Here is a 6,195-nt window from a genome sequence, read left to right as displayed (position 1 = left end):
ATATTACACCTGTGATTTTTGTTTCAATCATTATTGAGGTCAGCTGTGCTGCTTATCACAAAGATACAGTCCAAAACACAGTATATGTTTAGTCCTTTCTGAAATTAGACATTACCAGCTCTCAATTCCCCCATATGAAAGCATGGTTAATACTGTCCCATGCGAATTACATGCTATAAAAAAGGAAAAATGACAAAAACAAAAAAAGAAAGAAAAAGGGAAGGGGGTTTGTTCAAACAAAAAAGCACAGAGAACAGAAAAGACAGTGAAAAAAGGGTAGAGAAGGAAAAAAAAAACACAAAGCAAAAGAGGAGAAACTTGGCACCTCAGCCACACACTGTCATGTAGGCAGGCTGACATCATCATTGTAAAATTGGGAGGCCGGTTTCGTCTTTCCTGCAGATGTGGAGGCCTGATCACATTCCGTGGGCCTGTGCCACTTTTCATCAACATCCCTCCTTCACCCCTCCCTCGCAAACCCTCTCTCCTGTGAGGAGACACCAGCAGAGGGTTGTGGGTATGTCTTTGTGTGTTTGGGGGATACGCTGTTGAAAGAAGTATGTATGGGCACATCACTGGGAAAGAAACAAAATAACACAAAACGGTGTGTTTGTGTGTATGGAAGAGTAAAAGGGAAACTTAAGGTTAGTACTGGATGTGATGGAACTTCCCCAAGATCTTTCAGCGTGTTGGCATCCCTCAGGGATCCAGCTTGGGTCCTCTGCACTTTTTCCTGTACTGGCCCTTTAGTCTCTTCTGGTGTCCAGCACAGAGCTTGTATTCCCCAGGCCTGGCCCCCGAGCTGCCCCCTGGGCCTCCACCTGGGCCTGATTGGATCCTGCTGCTGCAGAAAGCCTTGATTTACGAGAGCGGAGCGCCAAGCCTCAGACACGCAGCTGTGTGTCGGCAGGAAAGGGAAGTTGTGCATCACACGGTGTGTGTTTTACGGGGGAGAGTCACGCCCTGATGAACCAGAGAGCACAAAATCAGACTCCATGATTGACAGGTGTCAGGGTGGCATCTGATATGAGCTGAGTTGCAATGTGGGACACAATTTTCAGCAAAAGACTGACTTTTCTTATGTCAGCAAAATGGATAATATTAATATCAATGGATAATATCAAGATTTTTATGGATGAAAGTATCATGAAAACATACCGCAACTTTTGAACTCTGATCTCAAAACAACCTCCATGGTCCAAAAAAAAAAGAAAAAGAAAAGAGGCATTTACTGAAACTAAGCTAAACAAACACCTATTTAGCACTGATTCAGTGACTCACTCATAAAGACTTGTCACTTGTTGTCACCTATTGGTGTAATGATATAATCTGCAGAAAGAACAAAGAGATATGAGACAACAACAACAACAAAAATGATATGAGTAAAATCTGACAAAACTTGTGCTGTTCCTGGCAGCAAACCACTGTATTTCAGTTCACGTGCATCTCAAAGGCACAGCAGCACAAAACAGCTTGTTTAATTCTAAGCATATGAGTAAAGGTTGAAAAAATAAATGGACCTTTTATAGTACATACGCACCAACAACTTTTAAAAACATTATAAATGGACCTCAGGGGGGAATTTTTTTTCCATATGACATTTAAAATCAAACTGTTTGGATAGTTATAATGATCAAACAAATGTATGCTTTTCAATTCAACCAAATTTAAAATCATTATGATCCATATGAGACCATAATGCACATTCATTCCTTGAATTAAAGAATGTATAGTCAGACTGACATTTAATTTTTACAGTTTAATTTATAAAGCCCTGTAAACTGCTTTGACAAAAATGCAGCCACAGGCAGTATTTTGCGGTGATATACAGGTTTCATCTGATACACTGAGCTGTACAGCATATGCTCCTTCAGACCAGGAGCAAGTGGGACGCACGTCCAGCAGAACCAATCCATTCGGTCAGGCCCTTTCAAATCCATTTCCTAATCGCATATCCCACAATTTCAACACATTGTCCACGTGCAGTTTCTGAGACAAGGGCTTCTTTAGCACAGCTAAACCTGCACGGATCATCATCCCCATATTTCACCGTGAGTTATGAGCCATGCTCATCTTAACATATTTCAAATATTCCACATGGATCTCAGTACTACGGTATGGCAAATTTAAAATTCATTCAATTTGGTGTGGTATTTTTGAGTCCCCATTGAGAGCTTCAGAAGCTCTGACTGATTCAGAGAATTAGCACGAACATGTCACTGCCAGTAAAAGTGCGTTCACGTCAAGACCGGGTTATGCATTAAACATATGCATGTGAGCAGTTTTTCCTCTTTCCTGCAATAAAATCAATTAGCCATACGTAATAAATCTAAAGATTGACACACGATGCAGAAATAAACTTTCCATGTACAGGGACCCTTAAAGTCAAAAATCTAGCCTGCGCCCGAGACACATGTTTCAGTACTTCTCTGAGTGTCAGATAAAGAGTTTGTCTGGAATACTCTTCGGATGACTTACGAGCTCAGCAGTTTCCTTTCCTCCATCAGAGCTGTTGGCAAAATTTGCCCCGTGTTGCTAATCTGAAGCCAGTTTGTCACTTATAACTGCTCAGATTAAGATTTGGTAGGGGAAGTTTGATCCAAGCCAGCACACAGGAACAATGGGCCTTCAAAGTTTCCTCCCTCGGTTTCTCTTCCACAGTATTTATGATGCTCAAATGTGAAGTAATTGGATAGGCAGAAGAAATATGATGTGCTCTGTCAATAGAAAAGTACGATGCAATGAAAGCTGTTGGAAAACTTCAGGATTCTATCTTTTAGCCCGGTGTGATAATGTGTTTCATCATACGCATTCTGATCCACATATCCTTCATGTGGTGAACCAGAGAACACCCCCATGGGCCCCCAAAAGATTAAGTCAGAGTCAAAGTAAGTCTTAAGTGGAGATGAGTCTAGTGGACATGAACCGTCCTCCAGAGTCAAATTCAAGAATATCATACTGCAATAAGTCCTGGCTCCACACTTATTTGACTAATTCATAAAACTGCTGGATTCTCAGTAGAGCAGTGGCGGGTTGTGAAGAAGGGCCTGCATCTGGGGGGTTTCAGTAAAAATTAGGCTTTTTGCATGCTGCCTAACCGTAGGATAGCCCCATCAGTGAGAGAAAAGCAGCAGAATCCACTGTGGACTTCCCGTGGGAGACGGGAAACAAGTTCAAGATTGCGTCGTGAGCGGCGCTCGCTTCTCTTCACGAATCACTGCTGTTGTCGTTCAGGTCGTTTCTCAGGAAGCGCTATCCAGATGGGAGCTGGAAAATCACCTCTGTTATTATACTCTGAGTCTCTCCATGTTGTTCTCAGTATAAATACCGCTGTGTAAGACTAACACAAATCTTAAGAGGAAACTTACCTGTCTAAGAGTTTCGATCCACATGTGCAATAAAGAAGTCCTACTTAGTGCTGTCTGCGGTGCTGAAACCTAATATGCATCAATGGCCATTGGCCTTTTTTTGGCCTGAGACACAAATGCTTCTAGAAACATTTATTTGACTTTTTATTTTATTTGATTTTTTTTTACTTTATGCCCACCACCAAGGATTGTTTTAACATCTCATGCACATACACTATGATTCAAACATTTGGGGTCAGTATGAACTTTTGTTTTCGGGGGGGGGGGACTGGTGTAATGGCTGTTGAAAATTCCACTTTGCCATCAGAATCAGGAATAATTTACATTTTAAAATGTATTCAAGTAGAATATTTAAATTTTTAAGCATAAGAGAGTTGGTGAATATAAGAGACTTCTATTCATAAATAAAAAACATAAAAAATCTGTTACAATACAATAAAAAAAAAAACTTAAAAATACCTAAATTCTCTCAATCTATGTTCAACAGTGGTAAAGACCTGCAGTTTCATTTAAATTCCTAAATCTATGGTGTAATTTCTTAAACTTGTAAATAGTACCATAGTTGTTTCTTTCTGATATGCCAGTTCACCCCACAATCGCTCTGAAACGTAAAACAAACACATTAAAACAATATAATGTAATGTAGCCAAAACTACATAAATAAATAAGCTAAATTATAAATTACATTTATGGTCTATATATACACACAGTATAAATGTACTAAAAGTAGACTTTATACAATTAATAGAAATCATATTTAACTTTCAAACAGCAGGTACTAATAAGATAAGCGTGTATTTACACACACACACACACACACACACACACACACACACACACACACACACACACACACACACACACACACACACACACACACAGTGTCTGTTTTTTCCCCCTATAGGAGAAATCTGACAGCCTTAAAAAAGAAAAGAGAAAAATGTAAGCAATTTCAATCAGGTCCCACAGCAAACACACTCATTTTAGAATAAAGCCTCACAAGCTCCACCCACGGACAGCACAGCGTTTCTTTCCACACTGTGATGGAGACTAAAGCAGCAGACAGCTGGTGCGGTGGGGCTGGCCACATTCTCCAGCAGTTCATTTTCACACGCATGCTTCAGCCTTTACGTTAACTGAGCCCAGCATCTCAGAGCCATGCCAAGAGGGGCCAACCACCTGCAGCGGCCAAGCAAGCGCAGGCAAGATGATAATCAACACAAAACAAATGCAAACGCTTTCCACAGAACGTCCATAGGGATTCCACACTGACACCAGTTAGTGATGTAATAGCTATCTGTCCTGTCTCATTCATCACATTTGAAAATGAGTTTAGAGATATTTGCCCACAAAACTTTTTGGTTTTGTGCAAAACCTTTTAAATCCTCAATGTCCCAGTGCTGTAGCTTATAGGGTTTCTAAGTAGGGCTGCAACAAATGATTATTATTTTCTTTTTTTATCGATTAATCTACCAGCAATAAAGTTCAGCTGGTCATATATTTTAATATTACAAATAAATGTATCACAATGGCCCGGTTTCACAGACAGGCTTTGGATTAGGCCTTAGTTCAATACTGTAAGTAGCTTTTATAAACATGCCTTAGGAAAAAACATTACTGGTGTACATCTTGAGACAAAACAATAGCACTGACATATTTTAAGATAGTGGAAGTTGTTTTCAGTTAAAACAGCTTAAACATGCATTTTAGTCTAGGACTAGGCTTAAGCCTTGTCTGTGAAACCGGGGGTCAGTGTGAGAAAAAAAATCCCTCAATTTGACAGTTCTAATAAATTGTGTATATAACATCAGAAAACTGGAGTGTTTGCTTGGATTAGAAAAATAATAAATAAAATCACAGACCGATTGCCCCCTCTTTCCATCTGAACTCTCTCGTGCTTCCTGGGATGGGATCTTCATTCTTATTCATTTCCATGCGGCTGCCTGCAGCTGTCTGTTCTCACAACATGCAGCCTTGCTAATTTTCCTACAGGGTGTGAGATTGATTGTGAACAGAAGAATGTCCTGTGAATGGAGCACGCTGTCTGTGAGAGCTCTGAGCATGCCTTAGGGTGATGAAGCTTCTGTTTTGGCCGGACAACTTGTGTTTGTCTCTCCCTAAAGCTTATGGCCCAAAGCCAGACCAAGGCACCCTACATAGCACAGTTTGCTATGTCTAATGAATGCATTTATCTCATTTTCGGGACAGGACGGCAAATCATTTACACTAGCAGATTCCTCTGACCACAGCTGGGCCAGAGTCTTAGAGCACTAAGACCCCCCCCCCCCACCCCCCACCCCCCCCAAAGGTTTAATTCACTCATCCATATTCTCTCATATTATTACTCAGGGTGTCAAGTAGCAGTTAAGCTGCTTCTAGTTTTGAGACTAGACCTACTTTAATGGTCATGGAGCAGTATTTTCAGGCTGGAAAAGTTTTCAAACATTTCTTTCTTTGAAAAAGGGAAGATCAAGACGGCTATTAGAACTCTTTAGAGTTCAAAAGAGGAGAACTGCATACCTCATGAAAAACAGCACAGAGAAAAGGCAGCATGTTGCTGAGGGCACTTTTGAGTCCACGTTCTCACGGTCTTATTCATGTAAATGTGTTGCAATACAAACTGTTGGACACTTTAGCCACAATCTCCTTGCGTTGTTTATTATTCAACCAGGTGGCATTCATTAAATAAACATATCATAAGCATGTAATATAAGTGAATACAAGATTTTCAAAAAAAAAAATTCACAAAAAGAAATTTGTTAGCCTTCAATATATCATTCCAAATGAAGACACTTTATGATTGTCAGACGTTTGTGGAACATGTTCA

At 40.2% G+C, this 6,195-nt stretch overlaps 1 long non-coding RNA gene across 1 annotated transcript; it reads right to left on the bottom strand.

The window, feature by feature from the left end:
- Nucleotides 1–317: 317 nt before the first annotated feature.
- Nucleotides 318–1,219, bottom strand: LOC307149503. Its single transcript, XR_013819575.1, has 3 exons — nucleotides 1,159–1,219; nucleotides 653–963; nucleotides 318–545 (listed from the first exon to the last, which is right to left on the bottom strand). It is a non-coding gene; the product is annotated as an uncharacterized lncRNA (long non-coding RNA).
- Between the last annotated feature and the right edge of the window lie 4,976 nt (nucleotides 1,220–6,195).

The sequence above is a fragment of the Squalius cephalus genome (genome assembly GCF_949319135.1).
Source record: "Squalius cephalus genome assembly, chromosome: 21".
Lineage (NCBI taxonomy): Eukaryota > Metazoa > Chordata > Actinopteri > Cypriniformes > Leuciscidae > Squalius > Squalius cephalus.
The sequence above is the reverse complement of the archived record's forward strand: the minus strand, read 5'-3'. Positions and strand labels throughout refer to the sequence as shown.